A 22,104-nucleotide genomic window follows, 5' to 3' on the forward strand; every position below is an offset into this window, starting at 1 on the left:
ATCGCATTTCCCTCAGTTACTGCGTCACATTTCCATCAGACACTGCAGCTCATGTCACTCTGTCACTGCATCCCATGTCCCTCAGTCACTGCATCCCATGTCCCTCAGTCACTGCATCCCATGTCCCTCAGTCACTGCATCCCATGTCCCTCAGACACTGCATCTCATTTCACTCATTCACACAATCCCATTTCACGCAGTCACTGCATCCCATTCCACTCAGTCACTGCATCCGATTTCACTCAGTCAGTGCGTCACATTTCACTCAGGCACTGTATCCCATTTCCCTAAGTCACTGCATCCCAAGCCCGCACGGGCACTGCCTCACTATTAACTCAGTCACTCCTTCCCAGTACCTCAGTCACTGCATCGCATTTCACTCAGTCACTGCATCCCATTTCACTCAGTCACTGCATCCATTTCCGTCAGTCACTGCATCCCATCACCCTCAGTCGCAGCATCCCATTTCCCACAGACACTGCATTTCCTTTCCCTAAGTCAGTGCATCTCATTTCCACCAGTCACTGCATCCCATTTCACACAGCCACTGCATCCCATTTCACACAGCCACTGCATCCCATTTCACACAGCCACGGCATCCCATTTCACTCAATGCTTCACTTTACACTCAGTCAGAGCATCCCATTTCCATCCGTCACCGCGTCCCATTTCCTCAGTCACTGCATCTCCTTTCCACAGTCACGGCAATCCCATTTCACTCAGTCACTGCATCCCATTTCACAGAGTCACTGCATCTCCTTTCCATCAGTCACTGCGTCCCAATTCCCAGTCACTGCGTCCCATTTCCCTCAGTCAGTGCATCACATTTCCCTCAGTCACTGCATCCCATTCCCCTCAGTCACTGCATCCCATTGTCCTCAGTCACTGCATCCCATTGTCCTCCGTCACTGCATCCCATTGTCCTCCGTCACTGCATCCCATTGTCCTCAGTCACTGCATCCCATTGCCCTCAGTCACTGCATCCCATTGTCCTCATTCACTGCATCCCATTTCACTCAGTCACTGCATCCCATTACCCTCAGTTACTGCATCCCATTTCACTCAGTCACTGCATCCCATTTCACTCAGTCACTGCATCCCATTACCCTCAGTTACTGCATCCCATTTCACTCAGTCACTGCATCCCATTACCCTCAGTCACTGCATCCCATTACCTTCAGTCGCAGGATCCCAATTCCAACAGACACTGCATCCCATTTCCGTCAGTCACTGCATCCCATTTCCCTCAGTCACTGCATCCCATTTCCCTCAGTCACTGCATCCCATTTCCTTCAGTCACTGCATCCCAGTTCACTCAGTCTCGGCATCTCATTTCCCTCAGTCACTGCATCCCATTTCCCTCAGTCACTGCATCCCATGTCCCTCAGTCACTGCATCCCACGTCCCTCATTCACTGCATCCCACGTCCCTCAGTCACTGCATCCCATTTCACTCAGTCACTGCATCCCATTTCCCTCAGTCAGTGCATCCCATGTCCCTCAGTCACTGCATCCCATGTCCCACAGTCACTGCATGTCATTTCACTCAGTCAGTGCGTCCCTTTTCGGTCAGGCACTGTCTCCCATTTCCCTCAGTCACTGCACCCCAAGCCCGCTCGGGCACTGATTCCCTATTAACTCAGTCACTCCTTCCCAGTACCTCTGTCACTGCATCCCATGTGCCTCAGTCAGTGCATCCCATGTCCCTCAGTCAGTGCATCCCATGTCCCTCAGTCACTGCATCCCATTTCCGTCAGTCACCGCATCCCATTTCCCTCAGTCACCGCATACCATTTCCATCAGTCACTGCATCCCAGTTCACTCAGTCTTGGCATCTCATTTCCCTCAGTCACTGCATCCCATTTCCCTCAGTCACTGCATCCCATTTCCCTCAGTCACTGCATCCCATTTCCCTCAGTCACTGCATCCCATTTCCCTCAGTCACTGCATCGCATTTCACTCAGTCACTGCATCACATTTCACTCAAACACTGCATCCCATGTCCCACATTCACTGCATCCCATTTCCATCAGTCACTGTTTCCCGTATCTCTCAGACGCTGTATTCAATTTCCCACACTCACTGCATCCCATTCCCCTCAGTCACTGCATCCCATTACCCTGAGTCACAGTATGCCATTTCCCACAGTCACTGCATCCCATGTCCCTCAGTCACTGCATCCCATGTCACTCAGTCACTGCATCCCATGTCACTCAGTCACTGCATCCCATGTCACTCAGTCACTGCATCCCATTGTCCTCAGTCACTGCATCCCACTTCATTCAGTCACTGCATCTCATTTCACTCACTGACTGCATCCCATTTCCGTCAGTCACTGCAACCCATTTCCCTCAGACACTGCATCCCATTTCCAACAGTCACTGCATCGCATTTCACTCAGTCACTGCATCGCATTTCACTCAGTCACTGCATCCCCTTTCACTCAGTGACTGCAACACATTTCACTCACAGACTGCATCCCATTTTCCTCAGTCACTGCATCTCATTTCACTCAGTCACTGCATCCCATTTCACTCAATCACTGCATCCCATTTCCAACAGTCACTGCAGCCCATTTCACTCAGTCACTGCATCACATTTCACTCAGTCACTGCATCACATTTCACTCAATCACTGCATCACATTTCACTCAATCACTGCATCCCATTTTCATCAGTCACTGTTTCCCGTATCTCTCAGACGCTGCATTCAATTTCCCAGACTCACTGCATCCCATTCCCCTCAGTCACTGCATCCCATTTCCCTCAGTCACTGCATCACATTTTCCTCAGTCACTGCATCACACTTCCCTCAGTCACTGCATCACATTTCCCTCAGTCACTGTTTCCCGTATCTCTCAGACGCTGTATTCAGTTTCCCACACTCACTGCATCCGACTCCCCTCAGTCACTGCATCCCATTACCCTGAGTCACAGTATGCCATTTCCCACAGTCACTGCATCTCCTTTCCCTCAGTCACTGCATCCCATGTCCCTCAGTCACTGCATCCCATGTCCCTCAGTCACTGCATCCCATGTCCCTCAGTCACTGCATCCCATTTCCCTCAGTTACTGCATCCCATTTCCATCAGTCACTGCAGCTCATGTCACTCTGTCACTGCATCACATTTCCATCAGACACTGCATCTCATTTCACTCATTCACTGCATCCCATTTCACGCAGTTACTGCATCCCATTCCACTCTGTCACTGCATCCGATTTCACTCAGTCAGTGCGTCACATTTCACTCAGGCACTGTATCCCATTTCCCTAAGTCACTGCACCCCAAGCCCGCACGGGCACTGCATCCCTATTAACTCAGTCACTCCTTCCCAGTACCTCAGTCACTGCATCGCATTTCACTCAGTCACCGCCTCCCATTTCACTCAGTCACTGCATCCATTTCCATCAGTCACTGCATCCCATCACCCTCAGTCGCAGCATCCCATTTCCCACAGACACTGCATTTCCTTTCCCTAAGTCAGAGCATCTCATTACCACCAGTCACTGCATCCCATTTCACACAGCCACTGCATCCCATTTCACACAGCCACGGCATCCCATTTCACTCAATGCTTCACTTGACACTCAGTCAGAGCATCCCATTTCCATCCGTCACCGCGTCCCATTTCCTCAGTCACTGCATCTCCTTTCCACAGTCACGGCAATCCCATTTCACTCAGTCACTGCATCCCATTTCAATCAGTCACTGCATCTCCTTTACATCAGTCACTGCGTCCCAATTCCCAGTCACTGCGTCCCATTTCCCTCAGTCAGTGCATCACATTTCCCTCAGTCACTGCATCCCATTCCCCTCAGTCACTGCATCCCATTCCCCTCAGTCACTGCATCCCATTGTCCTCAGTCACTGCATCCCATTGTCCTCCGTCACTGCATCCCATTGTCCTCAGTCACTGCATCCCATTGCCCTCAGTCACTGCATCCCATTGCCCTCAGTCACTGCATCCCATTTCACTCAGTCACTGCATCCCATTACCCTCAGTTACTGCATCCCATTTCACTCAGTCACTGCATCCCATTTCACTCAGTCACTGCATCCCATTACCCTCAGTTACTGCATCCCATTTCACTCAGTCACTGCATCCCATTACCCTCAGTCACTGCATCCCATTACCTTCAGTCGCAGGATCCCAATTCCAACAGACACTGCATCCCATTTCCGTCAGTCACTGCATCCCATTTCCCTCAGTCACTGCATCCCATTTCCTTCAGTCACTGCATCCCAGTTCACTCAGTCTCGGCATCTCATTTCCCTCAGTCACTGCATCCCATTTCCCTCAGTCACTGCATCCCATGTCCCTCAGTCACTGCATCCCACGTCCCTCATTCACTGCATCCCACGTCCCTCAGTCACTGCATCCCATTTCACTCAGTCACTGCATCCCATTTCCCTCAGTCAGTGCATCCCATGTCCCTCAGTCACTGCATCCCATGTCCCACAGTCACTGCATGTCATTTCACTCAGTCAGTGCGTCCCTTTTCGGTCAGGCACTGTCTCCCATTTCCCTCAGTCACTGCACCCCAAGCCCGCTCGGGCACTGATTCCCCATTAACTCAGTCACTCCTTCCCAGTACCTCTGTCACTGCATCCCATGTGCCTCAGTCAGTGCATCCCATGTCCCTCAGTCAGTGCATCCCATGTCCCTCAGTCACTGCATCCCATTTCCGTCAGTCACCGCATCCCATTTCCCTCAGTCACCGCATACCATTTCCATCAGTCACTGCATCCCAGTTCACTCAGTCTTGGCATCTCATTTCCCTCAGTCACTGCATCCCATTTCCCTCAGTCACTGCATCCCATTTCCCTCAGTCACTGCATCCCATTTCCCTCAGTCACTGCATCGCATTTCACTCAGTCACTGCATCACATTTCACTCAATCACTGCATCCCATGTCCCACATTCACTGCATCCCATTTCCATCAGTCACTGTTTCCCGTATCTCTCAGACGCTGTATTCAATTTCCCACACTCACTGCATCCCATTCCCCTCAGTCACTGCATCCCATTACCCTGAGTCACAGTATGCCATTTCCCACAGTCACTGCATCCCATGTCCCTCAGTCACTGCATCCCATGTCCCTCAGTCACTGCATCCCATGTCCCTCAGTCACTGCATCCCATGTCACTCAGTCACTGCATCCCATGTCACTCAGTCACTGCATCCCATGTCACTCAGTCACTGCATCCCACTTCATTCAGTCACTGCATCTCATTTCACTCACTGACTGCATCCCATTTCCGTCAGTCACTGCAACCCATTTCCCTCAGACACTGCATCCCATTTCCAACAGTCACTGCATCGCATTTCACTCAGTCACTGCATCGCATTTCACTCAGTCACTGCATCCCCTTTCACTCAGTGACTGCAACACATTTCACTCACAGACTGCATCCCATTTTCCTCAGTCACTGCATCTCATTTCACTCAGTCACTGCATCCCATTTCACTCAATCACTGCATCCCATTTCCAACAGTCACTGCAGCCCATTTCACTCAGTCACTGCATCACATTTCACTCAGTCACTGCATCACATTTCACTCAATCACTGCATCACATTTCACTCAATCACTGCATCCCATTTTCATCAGTCACTGTTTCCCGTATCTCTCAGACGCTGCATTCAATTTCCCAGACTCACTGCATCCCATTCCCCTCAGTCACTGCATCCCATTTCCCTCAGTCACTGCATCACATTTTCCTCAGTCACTGCATCACACTTCCCTCAGTCACTGCATCACATTTCCCTCAGTCACTGTTTCCCGTATCTCTCAGACGCTGTATTCAGTTTCCCACACTCACTGCATCCGACTCCCCTCAGTCACTGCATCCCATTACCCTGAGTCACAGTATGCCATTTCCCACAGTCACTGCATCTCCTTTCCCTCAGTCACTGCATCCCATGTCCCTCAGTCACTGCATCCCATGTCCCTCAGTCACTGCATCCCATTTCCCTCAGTTACTGCATCCCATTTCCATCAGTCACTGCAGCTCATGTCACTCTGTCACTGCATCACATTTCCATCAGACACTGCATCTCATTTCACTCATTCACTGCATCCCATTTCACGCAGTTACTGCATCCCATTCCACTCTGTCACTGCATCCGATTTCACTCAGTCAGTGCGTCACATTTCACTCAGGCACTGTATCCCATTTCCCTAAGTCACTGCACCCCAAGCCCGCACGGGCACTGCATCCCTATTAACTCAGTCACTCCTTCCCAGTACCTCAGTCACTGCATCGCATTTCACTCAGTCACCGCCTCCCATTTCACTCAGTCACTGCATCCATTTCCATCAGTCACTGCATCCCATCACCCTCAGTCGCAGCATCCCATTTCCCACAGACACTGCATTTCCTTTCCCTAAGTCAGAGCATCTCATTACCACCAGTCACTGCATCCCATTTCACACAGCCACTGCATCCCATTTCACACAGCCACTGCATCCCATTTCACACAGCCACTGCATCCCATTTCACTCAAAGCTTCACTTTACACTCAGTCAGAGCATCCCATTTCCATCCGTCACCGCGTCCCATTTCCTCAGTCACTGCTTCTCCTTTCCACAGTCACGGCAATCCCATTTCAATCAGTCTCTGCATCTCCTTTCCATCAGTCACTGCGTCCCATTTCACTCAGCCACAGCGTCCCAATTCCCAGTCACTGCATCCCATTTCCCTCAGTCACTGCATCACATTCCCCTCAGTCACTGCAGCCCATTGTCCTCAATCACTGCATCCCATTGCCCTCAGTCACTGCATCCCATTGCCCTCAGTCACTGCATCCCATTGTCCTCAGTCGCTGCATCCCATTGTCCTCAGTCACTGCATCCCATTGTCCTCAGTCACTGCATCCCATTGCCCTCAGTCACTGCATCCCATTGCCCTCAGTCACTGCATCCCATTGTCCTCAGTCACTGCATCCCATTGTCCACCCTAAGGAAGACAAACCCACGTAACATATCTAGTGACTTAAAACATACTCTATTGTTGCCCAAGGTGGAGAGCTGGATGAACACAGCAGGTCAAGCAGCATCAGAGAAGCAAGAAAGCTGATGTTTCGGAACAAGACCCTACTTCAGAAAATTGGCGCTGGAGAATCTGAGACAACAAGGTGTAGAGCCGGATGATACTGCTTGGCCTGCTGTGTTCATCCAGCTTTACACCTTCTTATCTCAGATTCTCCAGCATCTGCAGTTCCTCCTACCTCTATTGTTGCCCTTTCACTTTCCTGAACTAATATGAGCCAGTAGTTTTGTTTAGGCTCGTGTAATCTTACGCTTATTGGCCTGTACAAAATCCTGAATTAATTTTGATCGACTGACGGGAGGAGAGATGAATTTTTTAGAAATTTTTGTTTTCTACCAATTTGCAGAGGGCATCGTGGGCGATTGAAGGACAGTGTTATTATCCTCTAGGTCTGCGGACTGCATCATTACCAACTTGCCCATTTGCATATACATACAATATTCATTATGTACCAATGAAACATAATAAACCAATACTGCGTACTAAAAACAACGCTCACATATCAATGGAAATTTAAATATTTATCATAGAGTTTGAAGAATTGAATTCAATGATACAAAGCAAAAACCAGTGAAGATGAGTGCAGTTGGTCAGCACTTTTGCCACGAAGTGGAGGTTGGCAGTTTGAGGCCACCCAAGAACAAGCAAGCTCTGTCTAACTCCAAGGGCAGCACGGTGGCTCAGTGGTTAGCACTGCTGACTCACAGCGCCAGGGACCCAGGTTCGATCCCACCGTTGGACGATTTTCTGTGCGGAGTTTGTACATTCCCATGCCTGCATGGGTTCCTGCTGGGTGCTCTGGTTTCCTCCCACAGTCCAAAGATGTGCAGGCTCGGTGTATGGAAGATGCCAAACTTGCCCATTGTGTTTAGGGATGTGCAGAGTAGGTGTGTTAGTCATGGGAAACGTAGGGTTACTGAGGAAAGGGTCGGGGGATGAGTCAGGGTGAGATGCTCTTTGGAGCGTGGCCGTGGACTTCTTGGGTCAAAAGGGGCTTGTTTCCACACCGTAGGGATTCTATGATATGGAAGTATCTTTTGAAGTGGACATTCATGGGTATGCTGTAACAGAGACCTTGAAATACTGCACAACAAATATTTGGAACTAGACTGTCAATTCAGACATAGCATCAAAAAAGGTCATGGAAGTTGTCACCGATATAAAGCAGGATTGATGAAAATCCAGCAGGAAATGGTGTCAAAAGGCACAGTATCTTTTATTCATCTCCAGTTATTTTGTCCAAGGCACTGGATGCTGGCAGGATTGAAACATTTAAGAAATGCTTCACAAATCACATATAAGGACCTGCACATCTTTGAACAATGGGAGGAAACTGCAGCACCTGGCAGAAGCCCCTCGCAGACGCGGGGAGGACGTGTCAATTCCACACAGATAGTTACCCAAGACTGGAATCTCAATTGGCTCCCCAGTGCATGAGCAGCTCTAACCAGTGAGCAACTACCTTGCCCAGAAGGGGTTTTATAAGCGCATACATTATTTCCATTAAGACAGATCCAATCCTCTATGTCCAATCAAAATAACATATTGTAGATATCATGACAACAATCATAAATGATTTTGAATAAGTCAATCAAAAAAATTGAAATAGTTTCCAAGCCGAAATACTAGATATGGTGCAGTTAAGATGAATAGCGCAACAACAAAAAGGCCATATTTTATGTGACGATCGGTAACACTTGAAAACTTGCAACAATTCGTCGCCAGTAGTGCTCTGAAGTGGCTTGATGGTGCACTCCTTCAGACACTGGAATGAAACTCCAAAGATCACAAATTCTCCTTCAATACCGTGTTGTAACAGTGACTGCATCAACCTGAGTTTATGGGCCTGACTGGAAACCCACACAACATGCATAAACAAAAAAATAATCTAAGGTGACAGGAGAAAAAAATGTATGTATGCAACGTCTTTGAAAAGCAATTATTTGTAGCGGCTGCAAGCCCATAAGGAATCTCGTTTCGCAGATTATATTCATTTGCACTGCAGGTCATGCCAGTCAGAACCAGTTTTCGTTTCATGACAGACAACTAAAATGTCCATTACAATGAACGTTGGTTGATCAGAAGATTTTAAGTAAGGACTATGTCTTGTGTGAGCTGACGGCATTAGGGGATGGAGAAGGTACATGCACTGCTGGCATCTTGACACCATTGAATGAGCAAGCGTGGACGCAAAGGTTGTAACAGGTAACAATTGTACAGGCAATATCTTTAGAGCTCCTTCCGAGCAGGCCTGTAATACTCTAAAGCTGTGCTAGACCCTCACTTCCTCCACCTTACGTACGCTGCCTTTTCTTTTTGACAAGAAGCACCTCTGTACCCGTCATCCAAGGCTCCTGAATCTTACCCCTTCTTATCTGTCTCAGAGGAACAAATTTATACATCACTCGCAACAACTGCTCCTTGAACAGCCTCCACATGTCTGCTGCGCCCTTTCTGTGGAACAATTGCTCCCAATCTGTACTTCCCAACTCCTGTCTGATAGCATCATAGTTTCCTTGACCCCAGTGAAATATCTTCCCCTGGTAACTGCTCCTTTCACTTTCCATGGCTATGGTAAATGTGAGGCTCTTGCGGTCACTGTCACCAAAGTGTTCTCCCACCACGAGATCTGACACCTGTCCTGGCTCATCGCCGAGCACCAAATCCAAAATGGCCTCCCCCCTCGGCCTGTCCACATACTGAGTCAGGAAACCCTCCTGAACACACCTGACAAAAACGGCTCCATCCAAACCATCTGCACTAAGGAGGTTTCAATCTATATTGGGAAAGTTGAAGTCACCCATAACAACAACCCTGATACGTTTGCACTTTTCAACAATCTGCCGGCCAATGAGTTCTTCGATCTCCCAACCGCTATTTGGGGTCCGTAGAAAACCCCCAGTGAAGTGACTGCTGCCTTGCTGTTCCGAACGTCCACCCACACTGGCTCAGTCGACAAACCTTCCTTGGCAACCTCAGCCCATACCACCACAGTAGACAAGTCCTCAAAGGTTCTTTCAGCCGCCGTTATACTGTCCTTGACCAACAAAGCCACACCTCCCCCTCTTTTACCACCTTCCCAGACCCTAATGAAAGATCTAAACACGAGAACCTGCAACATCCATTCCTGACCCTCCTCTATCCATGCCTCCGAAATGGCCACAACATCGAAGTCCCAGGTACCTATCCAAGCTGCAACCTCACCTACATTATTCCGGATACTCCCGGCATTAAAGTCGTCACACTTCAATCCAGCTTGCTGTCTGCCAGCACACTCCTGTGACAGTGAGGTCCTGACCATGTCCTCCCTACGCTCATCCTCCTGTGTACTGGGACTACACCTCAGTTTCCCATCCCCCTTCTGAGCTAGTTTAAATCCAACCGAATGGCACTAGCCAATTTCCCACCAGGATATTCGTGCCCCTCTCATTCAAGTGGAGACCGTCCTGTTTGTACAGGTCCCACCTTCCCCAGAACGAGCCCCAATTGTCCATGTACCTGAAGCCCTCCCACCTGCACCATCCCTGCAGCCACGTCTTCAGCTGAAATCTCTCCCTGTTCTTTGCCTCGCTATCACGTGGTACGGGTGACAAACCAGAGATGACCACTCTGCTTGTTCTAGCTCTCGGCTTCCACCCTAGCTCCCTCAAATCCTGCCTGACATCCCTATCCCTCTTTCTACCTATGCCGTTGGTGCCTATGTATATCACGACTTGGGGCTGGTCAGCCTCTCCCCTCAGGACCCTAAACACACGATCCGAGACATCACAGACCCTGGCACCTGGTCGGCAACACACCAATCGTGAGTCTCTTTCGTTCCCGGCAAATCTTCTATCAGTCCCTCCAACTATTGAGTCCCCAATGACTATCACTCTCTTCCTATCCCCGCTCCCCTTCTGTGCAAGAGGGACAGACTCTGTGCCAGAGACCTGCACCCTACTGCATACCCCTGCGAAGTCGTCCCCGGAACAGTATCCAAAATGGTATAGTTGTTTTTCAGGGGAGCTACCGCAGGGGATTTCAGGGGAACGACCACAGGGGAAGGTTGGTCAAGCTACACCGGGTAAATGTGCATTTTTGGCTGAAGAAACATGTGTTTCAATGTGAGCTAATGGAAGAAGCCATGGAGTCAAAGCTAAACATTTCGACAATAAGACAACCATTCTTAAAAGCAGCATACAGCGTGAAAAAGAAATGAGCTGCTTTAATATCCACTTAAAATTTATGTGGAATATCAGATGGAATTTTCTTATTGACTCCATTGTGCAATCATGTCAAGCTAAAAATGTTAACTGCATTAATTAATACTAACCAGAAATGGACTTTGTTGTAAATGGTTTGACGGTTTTCTGTATCTGGAACATCCCTTTTCCTTCTCCAACGAAGATCGTACCAACCTATGGTACCAAACTGTGAGTCAAACGGATGGGACACGTAATCTTTAAATTTCTCATCAAAACAGTCTAATCGTATGGTTCTGTGCAATAAAAGAGAAAGAATAAACATGTTTCCAACAATTTTGCTGATGTTTATGAACAGAATGCTCAAATTCAAAAAGTTTGGGCTGGCATGTCTGCTTCCTCCAGCCTGTTTAAACTGTTCCATTCAATGTGAAATTTGTCATAAGTTTTAGCACACAGGTCTATGTGATCTGCGCCACCACCTTCTATTAGTCATACATGCTTTCCCCCTCTTCCTGTAATACATTCCTTGAAGTGTTCAATGAGATTTTGATTTTAAATCTTATCGTCATATTCTTTTGATTCTCAAGCATCAATGAATCTGATGTTGCCGCCATTCCATGCAGTGCACAGCACGTCAAACAGGAGTCTTACTCTTGCCATGAGCACTGAGGTAGTATGGGGTCACAACTGTCTCATAGTTCGGAATGAAATTCTACATATAGGGCTATGAAGAGTCATGCAGTTAATTTTATTTGATATGCTATTTCTTTTCTTCACAAATATGCTGGATTTAAGGTGATCTTCACCCTCATTTAAAATGAATTCAATATCCAACCATCTGTAAAACTAGCATATCCAAATTTTAATTTGAGTTCAGTGTTACACAAATATATGACTTTTTAAAAAATTATTTTCGAGTCAACATTAACATTTCATTCCCTGACAACGGGTGAACTTACTTTTAAACTCCAATTTTCCTTCGGTATTAATGGAGAGGTGAGCCTTTTTGCAAGCACCGAAAGGCTGGACCAGTTTATGCTAAAACTTACGGAACTGTAAGTTTCACAAATATGTTCCTATTAAACACTAATTCCTATTGAAGCAGTATGAAGCTAAATTCATTCAACTGGACAGCAAAAACGGTCAAGATTTTAAAAGCAAGCAACTATTTTGAAGTCACTCTTCGAACTAAATTCCATCTTGGTGTGTGAGAGTCCATAGGTTCCTCACTCTCAACGAACCATTCAACTGTCATGCAATTACTGAAACACACAGACAAAAAACATCAATGTTAACAGTCACTAAGATTTTGAGAGTGATTTGGAATTCGTACTCAATACCCCCTGGGGAAAATCTGTTCCAATCTGGATAGTACTCACTTATCACCATCCCACCTACCTTCCCTACCACCTCCTCCCCCTCAAAACTATTTGTTTCTGAGCTCCCTTCCACCCTCCATTTCTCAGGAAGGGTCCTGACCCAAAACCTCAACTTTCCTCAGCCTCTGATGCTGCCTGCCCTGCTGTGTTCCTCCAGCTCCACAATGTGTTATCTCAGACACCAACATTGGCAGTTCTTACTATCTGGATAACTCATTCTCACCTTGTCACAAGTGATTTATACTCATTATCTTTTCAGATGACGCATGTACATGTATATACATAAATATACATATTGCACTTTTATGCCTGAACCACTAACCGAGAGGATATTTTAAAAGAGTCTCTTCATATCTGCATGAAAGAGAAATCATCAAGGTCATAACTTTCATTTTAGGAATAACTCGAACATTCAAAGTACTCACAGTCAGTGTCCCATTTCCTTGACCAGTCAATTTGATGTGAATCTTTCTTCCAAGTGGAAACTATAACAGCAATTATATTTGAGAGTCAAACACTTCATTGCATCACCAATATTTCCTTGTCTGTTTGAAGCATAAGATAATGAAATAATCATGGACAGATTGGCCAACAGTGTAATTTAATGTGTGTTATGGCAACTCAAAATCACAACCATTGAAGTGATCTTTAAAAAGCTACTGTCATACAACAGAGCACTTTTTGAGATGCAGTGATGAACATATTTCCTGAGATGCAAATAATATATGCCAAATTAATTCCAAAGAATACCTTTACAATTAAAAAGAAGCTAAAAATCTCTTTACATTGCGAAGCTTGTCAGATTGCTATTAGTCAATGGAAATCGTTCAGAACAATTATTTATTCCCAGATGAAAAGGAAGTGTATACATTTCATGACAACAAAATGTGAGGCTGGATGAACACAGCAGGCCAAGCAGCATCTCAGGAGCACTTTTGTGCTCCTGAGATGCTGCTTGGCCTGCTGTGTTCATCCAGCCTCACATTTTGTTGTCTTGGATTCTCCAGCATCTGCAGTTCCCATCATCTCGTATACATTTCATTTCCACATCTTATCCAAGAGAGAAACAAAAAACACCTTCATGAATGCATTGTCAAACAAGAAGACTCAGAAAAAAAGTCATTTGGCCCATTGAATATTCCTCCATCATTTGGTGAGATCATGGTTGATCTCATTACATGTATCATGACACAGCATTTCCACCAAACCCTCCTTATAGCTAATACATTCCGATTCAAGTAACATCCTGGTAAATCTCTGTTTCTGGGCCATGCCTTGTCTTTCTAAATATTTTTTCAGTCATCTACAAATTTAGCCACAGCACATGCACCGCTTTCCTCCAAGTCATTAATAAACAAGCACAAGAGCTTTGGTTCCTTCAGCGCGTTCCTTCATTTGGTTCCTTCATTTCTTACTGACAAGCCAACCCTGGCATCTCTGTCCATTTGTATCGGAGATAATGGGAACTGCAGATGCTTCAGAATCCAAGATAACAAAGTGTGGATCTGGATGAACACAGCAGGATGAACACACAGAAGTAGAAGGGTCTCGGCACAAAACGTCAGCTTTTACGCTCCTGAGATGCTGCTTGGCCTGCTGTGCTCATCCAGCTCCACACTTTCTTATCTCTGTTCATTTGCCTGTTCTTTCTATCGGACATGAATCATTGGCTATTTCGTTCCCAACACTTATCCCCTAACAACCACCTCTCTGTGATACCCAGAGTGATGTATCTGTCAATTTCAATCTGCACCACAAACTCATTCACTTTGTTTCATACACTCCCTGCAATTCAATACAAGATCTTCAGTCTGGCATTTACAGCCACCCTTCTTATCTGCTGCAGCTGAAGTGAGACTCCTGACCATTTCCAAACTTTTTGTCCTATTACTTGCTCTGGAAACTTTGCTGAGCACTTACCAGCTTCTAACTTTTTCCACAATTTTCCATGCAACTGAGCTCACCCACTCCACACTTTTTATTTTAACGCCCTAGCCCCAGACCTAGCTCTGTATTTTGCGAGGATACTTGTCCCAATATGATTCTCGTTGAGCCTATAACACCAGAACGACTCCGTCCTTCCCCATACCGATGCCAATGTCCCATGAATTCAAACACATTTCTGCCATGCCACCATTTGAACAATGTACATCTATAATAATGTTCACACCGTGCCAAATTGCTCAGATAATAATCCAGAGATTATTACCATTCTGGTTCTGCTTTCTCACCTCAGCACCTCGGTGCTCATAATCCCTCAGGAGAACCTCTTTCCTCTTTCTTCCATATCAATGGTACCTGTGTGGACCACGATAGCTGGATTTCTACTCCTCCCACTTCAAGTTCCTTTGTAGCCGAGATGGAATCTCCTGAACCTGGGCACCAGGCAGGCAACACTACTTTCGAGACTCTCGATCCTGGTCACAACGAACAGTGTTCATTCCCCTAACTATACTACCTCTGATTATAACTACATTTCACTTTTTATTCCCTCTTCAATGTCCCCCTGTACCACAGTGCTACAGTCAGTTTACTCATCTTCCCTATACCCTGCACTCTCATCCACACAGGAAGAAAGAATCTCAAACCTGTCAGATAAGATCAAAGGCCAAGGTTCCTTCTGCACTACATCCTGAAACCTTCCACCTGCCCTGTTCTTTGTCATTGGCCACTGACCAAGTTTCAGCTAGTTAATCTAAGGTGTGTGACTGCCTCCTGAAGCACAGCATTCCCCAGTAACTGTCCCCCACATGATTTGTTGATTGGTAAAAACTGAGATTCCAGTTCATCAACCCTAAGCTGGAGTATGGGGCCTGACCACTCGCCCGTCATGTAGGTACAAATCATCATCTGGCCTGGCATCTCCATTTCAATTACTTCGCTCTTAATTTGATTTGAAAACATTCTGGTCTTTTAGTTTGTAGCCTGTAAATATTTCTCCGATTTACTTTCAATCTGAAAGCTACCGATAATAGATTCTTAAACCAGTAGCGATCACCAACCAATGAACCTGGTTCACCCTCTCGGTCCCTGATTCTGGCTTCAATTCACCCTGTCTCAAAAAAAATGCTTACGAACTATCAGGCAAAAAAAGCAAGCAAATGGCACCTCTTACCCTCTGCACTGACTTACCGGATTGCCACCAAGTTCCCCAAAATATATATTCACTAGGTGCATTTCACTCGAGATGTGATCTCTCCTTCCAGAACGTGCAAAGTATACTGATCCATAGCAATATACTACCTTCAAAACCTCAGCTCTTAGCTTATTACTTTTGAGTACATTCTCAATGCTTTCTCCAAGTCCAAACACAACACATTTACTGGTTTTCCTCTGTTAATTCTCCTCCCAAAACTTCCTCCAAAAACCCAAACAAATTAGCCAGACATAATTTCTCTTTCATCAGGCTATGGTGATTCTGTTTGATTAGATTCTGATTTTCCAAATGTTCTGCTACTATTTTCTTCATAGTTGATTGCCACATATTTCCAACAATAGATGTTAGGCTGGTTCGGTTGTAGTTATCTTCTTTTTGCCTCTCTCCTTTTTAAACAGGGATGTCACATCAGCAGTTTTCCAGCCCTCAGATGCTTCTCTGGAATCTAAACCTTTTTGGGAAATTACAGTCAAAGCAGACACCGACTCTGAAGCTCATTGTTTAGAATCTTAGAAAGTAAACCATCACGGCAAAGAGTCCAATCTGCTTTCACTCCATTAGATTGTCTACTGCTACTTTTCTCATGGTAGTGATGGTGTGGTAGTGATGTGTTTAATTCCTCCCTGTGTTCTTTAGTAATAAGGGGATCCTTGAAGTATCTTCCACTGTAACGACTACCCTTTTCTCATTATCACTGATAATGGGAACTGCAGATGCTGGAGAATCCAAGATAACAAAGTGTGAAGCTGGATGAACACAGCAGGCCAAGCAGCATCTCAGGAGCACAAAAGCTGACGTTTCAGGCCTCGACCCTTTTCTCATTATCATTGTTTCTTGATTTAAAAATTAACCTGGCCGTTACAGCCTAGCATATGATTAATGGCATTACCTCTAAAACCTTCTTGGCTAAAGTGTTCAATAAATTGCTGCAACCTGAAAGAAGTAATTCTTCCCTGAATTAATGGGCAACCAATTTGAAAATGTGGCCTCTGGTCGTAAAATCTTTCACAAATGGGAGTAATCTCTCCGGATATACACCATCAAGCCTCTTAAGAATCTTAAATGTTGAAAAAATAACATTGTTTTCAATCTTAAAAACGCCAATGAACGTAGTCCCTGCCTGCCCAACTTTCCTAAGCAGAGCAATCCCCCCCGCCATTTCCGAAATCAACCCAGTCAACATGAGGTGTACGGCCTCCGCAGCATTCGCTCTGTGGCTGTACATGACTTGTCAGTTACCATCTTGCTGCTACAACTCTACTTCTATTAACGATGCAGTCCTCTGTCCATCCGAACATACTACCGTTGAACACACGGGCTCTTTTCCTTCGAGACACCTTACGAGCTGTACCTTATCAAATGCTTTGTTGAAATCTCAATGTACGACATCAACTGGTGGTCCTTCATCAGTAATGTTTGTTTCCTTCTCAAAGCACTGTAGCAAGTTTGTCAAGTATTATTTCCCCGTTATGAAAGGATGTTCACTCTGTAGGATGTTATAGCACACTCAGTACCCTGTTATTTCATCTTTCATTGCCGGCATGAACATCTACCCAGGTTGACCTAAATTGGCAATACTTGCTTACTATTTTGTCCAAGTATCTTTGTAATAATGGTGTTATGTTCACCATCTTTCAATCCTCTGCGAATTTTCCACAATCTAAGGATTCTTGGAACATTATCATCAGTGCCTCCATTGTATCTGTCGCTGCGCTGTTCAACATGAGAGGATACAACTCATCACACACCTTGGATATTTTCTCTACTGATTGGAGTCATGTTTGGAATTCTGTGCAGTGACATTCACTTTTAACAGTTTGCTAAATATTACCAGGAACAGAAATTGTCATCCAGCTGCAACTAAACTAAAGCTTTCAGCACAGAAGGAAGTGTTTCAATTCATTATGAACCCAATAACTCCTGAAAAGGGCAATACAATTTGCCTCAGTCCATAAATGTTCTTCCTCCAACATCCTGAGATGCATCATCTGTATTTCTTCAAATTTACCACAGATTCTGTTTCAATCATCCTTTCAGCAATACGCATGACAACAATTCGGCATTTTTAGTCCCCCTGTAGCATCCGTTGCACACGTGCATTGTTAGATGATTATTTATTTGCGTGCCTGCTTTTTTGCTCGAATGGATAAAGGTAAATTTCTGTTCTTTTGTCATCAGAGCTATTGCCTCCTCACTCTCATCTTCCTTGTTTTATCCTGTGCTGGAATATTTAATTTGTTGACATATCTGAAATATGTTGTTGAATGGATCGGGTTTTGTAACATTGCATTCCCCATAGACCACCTACCGATGCTGTTGCTTGTTCTCACAGTTATTATCTTGCAGAGTGGAAAATGCAGTTTGAAAGCAATGGAACATTATCGATGAAGAAGTTGATGCATAAATTGCTGCGATCTTCCAAACTACAAACTCACCTTCAATACTTTCTCGGTCAGAGCATTATGCCGGCGCAAATGAATCGTGTTCTCAATGGGACTTCCAAAACCATGGAATTGAATTTTCATGTTGATTTCTTCTTCCCTCTTCAGAAATGCAAAGTAGTATCGTGATGAAGCTTCCAAGGCGATGATTGTGTCCTTCAATGAACGGAAAAGTGACTTTTAGATTCACGGAAATATTTCACTACTTCTATAGACATGAAAGGCAAACATTCTCCCTGCATATGACCCAGTCTCATTTTATCGTATCTTTCTGATTTTACATGCCATGGGATAATCATTGCAGTGTAACAGAAATGTTGATCATGGAAATTTATCACTGTTTTCATAAATAATGGCAAATTTTCAACATCTTGCAATTGTATGAAGGCTCAGTCTCATCACACCTCGCCTGCTGCACAAAGACATTCTTACACTGCTTTGAATGTCAGGGCTGAAACAAAACACAATCATGACACAAATGCATCAACACACCACTTTCAACAGGATCTGATATCCTTGCCAGGCACTGGAGGGGTTGCGGAGACTGGTGAGTGGATAAAGTCATTCCTCTGTTCAAGCAGGAAAACAGGGACTTTCCAGGAAACTACAGACTGGTGAGTGTCTCATGTCTCAAAAGTATGGGCTAATAAGGGACAGCCAGCATGGTATTATGCAAGGCAGGTTATGTCTTACCAAGTCAGTTGAAGTTTTCGCGGAGGTGACAAGGGTGATCAATTCGGATCGAACAGTTGATAACATATACATGGATTTTACGAAGGTTTTCAATAAGGTCCCTCATGGTATGCTCATCCAGAAGATTAAGATCCATGAGATCCATGGTGACTTGGCCTGCCCATATAAGGCAGACGGTAGCGGTGGAAGGCTGACAAAGATAACACAGTATAGGGCTGGAGGAACACAGCAGGCCAGGCAGCATCAACAATGTCAGCTTTCCTGTTCCTCTGATGCTGCCTGACCTGCTGCGTTCCTCCAGCTCCACACTTGGTTAACTCTGATTCCAGCATCTGCAGTTCTTGCCGTCTCAGTGGTGGAAAGCTGTTTTTCTGGCTGCAGCTCAGTGACGAGTGGTGTTCCGCATCGATGTGATTTCTGCTGTTTGTGATATGTGTAAATGACTTGGTTGCAAATGCAGATGGGGGATCACTAAGTTTGCAGATGATATAAGGACCAGTGGACTTGTGGACAGCATGGAAGGTTGTCAAAGGACACAGCAAGATACAGACCAATTGCAAACACGAGCGGAGAAATGGCCGATGGAATTTAATCTGGGCAGGCATGAGGTGTTGCATTTTAGGAGACCAAGTGTTAAGGAAAGGGATACACAGTTAATGGCAGGACCCCAAACAGCAGTGATGTCCAGAGGGATCTTGGGGTCCTAGACCATAACTCCCTGACAGTAGCCACACAAGTAGATAGGGTGGTCAAGAAGGCATATCGCATGCTTGCCTTTATTCATAGGGGAACTCAGTGCAAGAGTCAGGATGTCACATTGCAGCTTTACAAGACTTTGGTGAGACCACACAGAGTATTGCATTCAATTCTGGCCACCACATTACACGAAGGACGTGCAGGCTTTGGACAGGGTGCAGAAGAGATTTACCAGCATGCTGACTGGAATAGAGGGTATGAACGAGAGGGAGAAGCTGGAAAAACTCTTCATTTTCTCTGGAGCAGGAGAAGCTGAGGGCAGGCTTGATAGAAGGCTATAAAATTAGGACATACATAAATACAGCTAACGGTCAGAAAATTTCTCCCCCGGAGTTGAAGTGTCCACTATTAGGGGGCATGCATTTAAGCTGAGAGGGGGGAAGTTCAAAAGAGATGTGAGGGGCAAATATTTCACACTGAGCATGTTAAAAGTGTGGAATACAGTGCCCGGGGTGGTAGTGGATGCAGATACGATGAAAGCATTTAAAAGGGACTTTTAGTTAAGTGCGCGAATAGGTAAGGAATGGAGGACTATGGATCAAGGACAGGCAGAAGGGATTATTTCATTTGTTGTCATGTTTGGCCCAACATGGTGAGCCAAAGGGCACATTCCTATTGCTGTCGTGTTCCAAGTTTTATGCTCACTTGTATCATGATTGCAAAAAGTAGGATTGGGAAGAATTTTTGAGAAGCGTTTGTGAACATTATTTCATGTAAGGACAAACGGGATAAGGATCAGGTGACACAGCACAAACAGATTTTGGAGCCCATGATGAATCATAGGGACCTCACAAGCACCAATGATCAGAGGGATCTCAGGATCTTGATGTGCATGCCTGTTGATCCCCCAATGTAATGGACCAGGTCGTTGAAGTGGTTTGGAAGGCACATTGGATACTTGTCTTTATTCGACTTAATATTAAGTGATAGAGTTTCAGAATAGGCAGGGTATGTACAAAATGTTGGTTAGGCCCAACAGTGAAGTCAACGGTGAGAAAATACAGTGAGACTTGGACCACGATCAGGCTTGGCCTGATGAAGGTTAAGTTACATTTGCGCCACACAAGTGCTAAGCAGCAATCAGCTCCAACAAGAGAGAATATGACCACATCAAAAAAATTCCATGTCCTTACCCTCACATCATCCTTACATTTATTTTTTTTTTTAAACGTGCAAGTGCTATCCAAGCCATGCAAGGCTATGGGCCAGGTGTTGGAAATGAGGTTAGAACAATTCAGTGCTTGTCCTTGACTGTCACAGAATCCGTGAGCTGAAGAATGTATTTCTCATGTATTGTAGACGACTCAGGTGCTTGGCTATCCACGAAACCAAGGTTAACACTGATCTAAAACTAAACTGGGTCAGTTATACAATCAGCAGTAGCCAGGTCCATGGTACAAACCACCCTGCTGTGGGACAGGGTCAGGCAAATCCAAGTGAGCGAACGTGGTTGGAGACTCATTCGTTGGGGGCATAGATTCTGTAGCCACATTTGAGACACCAGGGCTGCGTGTTGCATCCCTGCTGCCAAGGTCAAGGGCATCTCTGATTGGGTGTCAGAAATTCTTAAGGGGGAGGGTGAGCAGCCAGAGGCCACTGTGCACGTTGGTACCAATGACATAGGCAGAAAGAGGGATGACATCCTGCGGACTGTGTACAAGGAGTTAGCAAAGAGGCTGAAAGGCAGGACCGAGAGGGTAATAATTTATGGGTTACCACGAGTGCCACATGTTAGTGAGTTAAGTCAGAGAAAGATAGGTGAGATGAAAATGCATGGTTAAGGAGCTGGCACAGGGGGCTGGATTTCCGGTTCATGGATAATTGGGACCATTTCTGAGCAAGGGGTGACCTGTGTAAGAGGGATGGGAGGCAAGACGCTGTGAGCGGGTCAGGGCTGCGGAGGCCGGTCCCTGTGAGCGGGTCAGGGCTGCGGGGGCCGGTCCCTGTGAGCGGGTCAGGGCTGCGGGGGCAGGTCCCTGTGAGCGGGTCAGGGCTGCGGGGGCCGGTCCCTGTGAGCGGGTCAGGGCTGCGGGGGCCGGTCCCTGTGAGCGGGTCAGGGCTGCGGGGGCCGGTCCCTGTGAGCGGGTCAGGGCTGCGGGGGCCGGTCCCTGTGAGCGGGTCAGGGCTGCGGGGGCCGGTCCCTGTGAGCGGGTCAGGGCTGCGGGGGCCGGTCCCTGTGAGCGGGTCAGGGCTGCGGGGGCCGGTCCCTGTGAGCGGGTCAGGGCTGCGGGGGCCGGTCCCTGTGAGCGGGTCAGGGCTGCGGGGGCCGGTCCCTGTGAGCGGGTCAGGGCTGCGGGGGGCAAGTCGCTGAGAGCGGGTCAGGGCTGCGGGGGCCGGTCCCTGTGAGCGGGTCAGGGCTGCGGGGGCCGGTCCCTGTGAGCGGGTCAGGGCTGCGGGGGCCGGTCCCTGTGAGCGGGTCAGGGCTGCGGGGGCCGGTCCCT

General features: G+C 46.5%; 1 long non-coding RNA gene across 1 annotated transcript in view; it reads right to left on the bottom strand.

Annotated features, from left to right (window-relative positions):
- LOC132209154 (uncharacterized) overlaps positions 1-22,104 on the bottom strand; it is a 251,703-nt gene that overhangs the window by 206,707 nt on the left and 22,892 nt on the right. Inside the window, exon 2 of the long non-coding RNA XR_009445246.1 lies at positions 11,366-11,530. This is a non-coding gene — a long non-coding RNA (uncharacterized LOC132209154). The remainder of the gene's footprint in view (positions 1-11,365; positions 11,531-22,104) is intronic.

This window comes from Stegostoma tigrinum, unplaced genomic scaffold, assembly GCF_030684315.1.
Source record: "Stegostoma tigrinum isolate sSteTig4 unplaced genomic scaffold, sSteTig4.hap1 scaffold_68, whole genome shotgun sequence".
In the NCBI taxonomy this organism is placed as follows: Eukaryota; Metazoa; Chordata; class Chondrichthyes; order Orectolobiformes; family Stegostomatidae; genus Stegostoma; species Stegostoma tigrinum.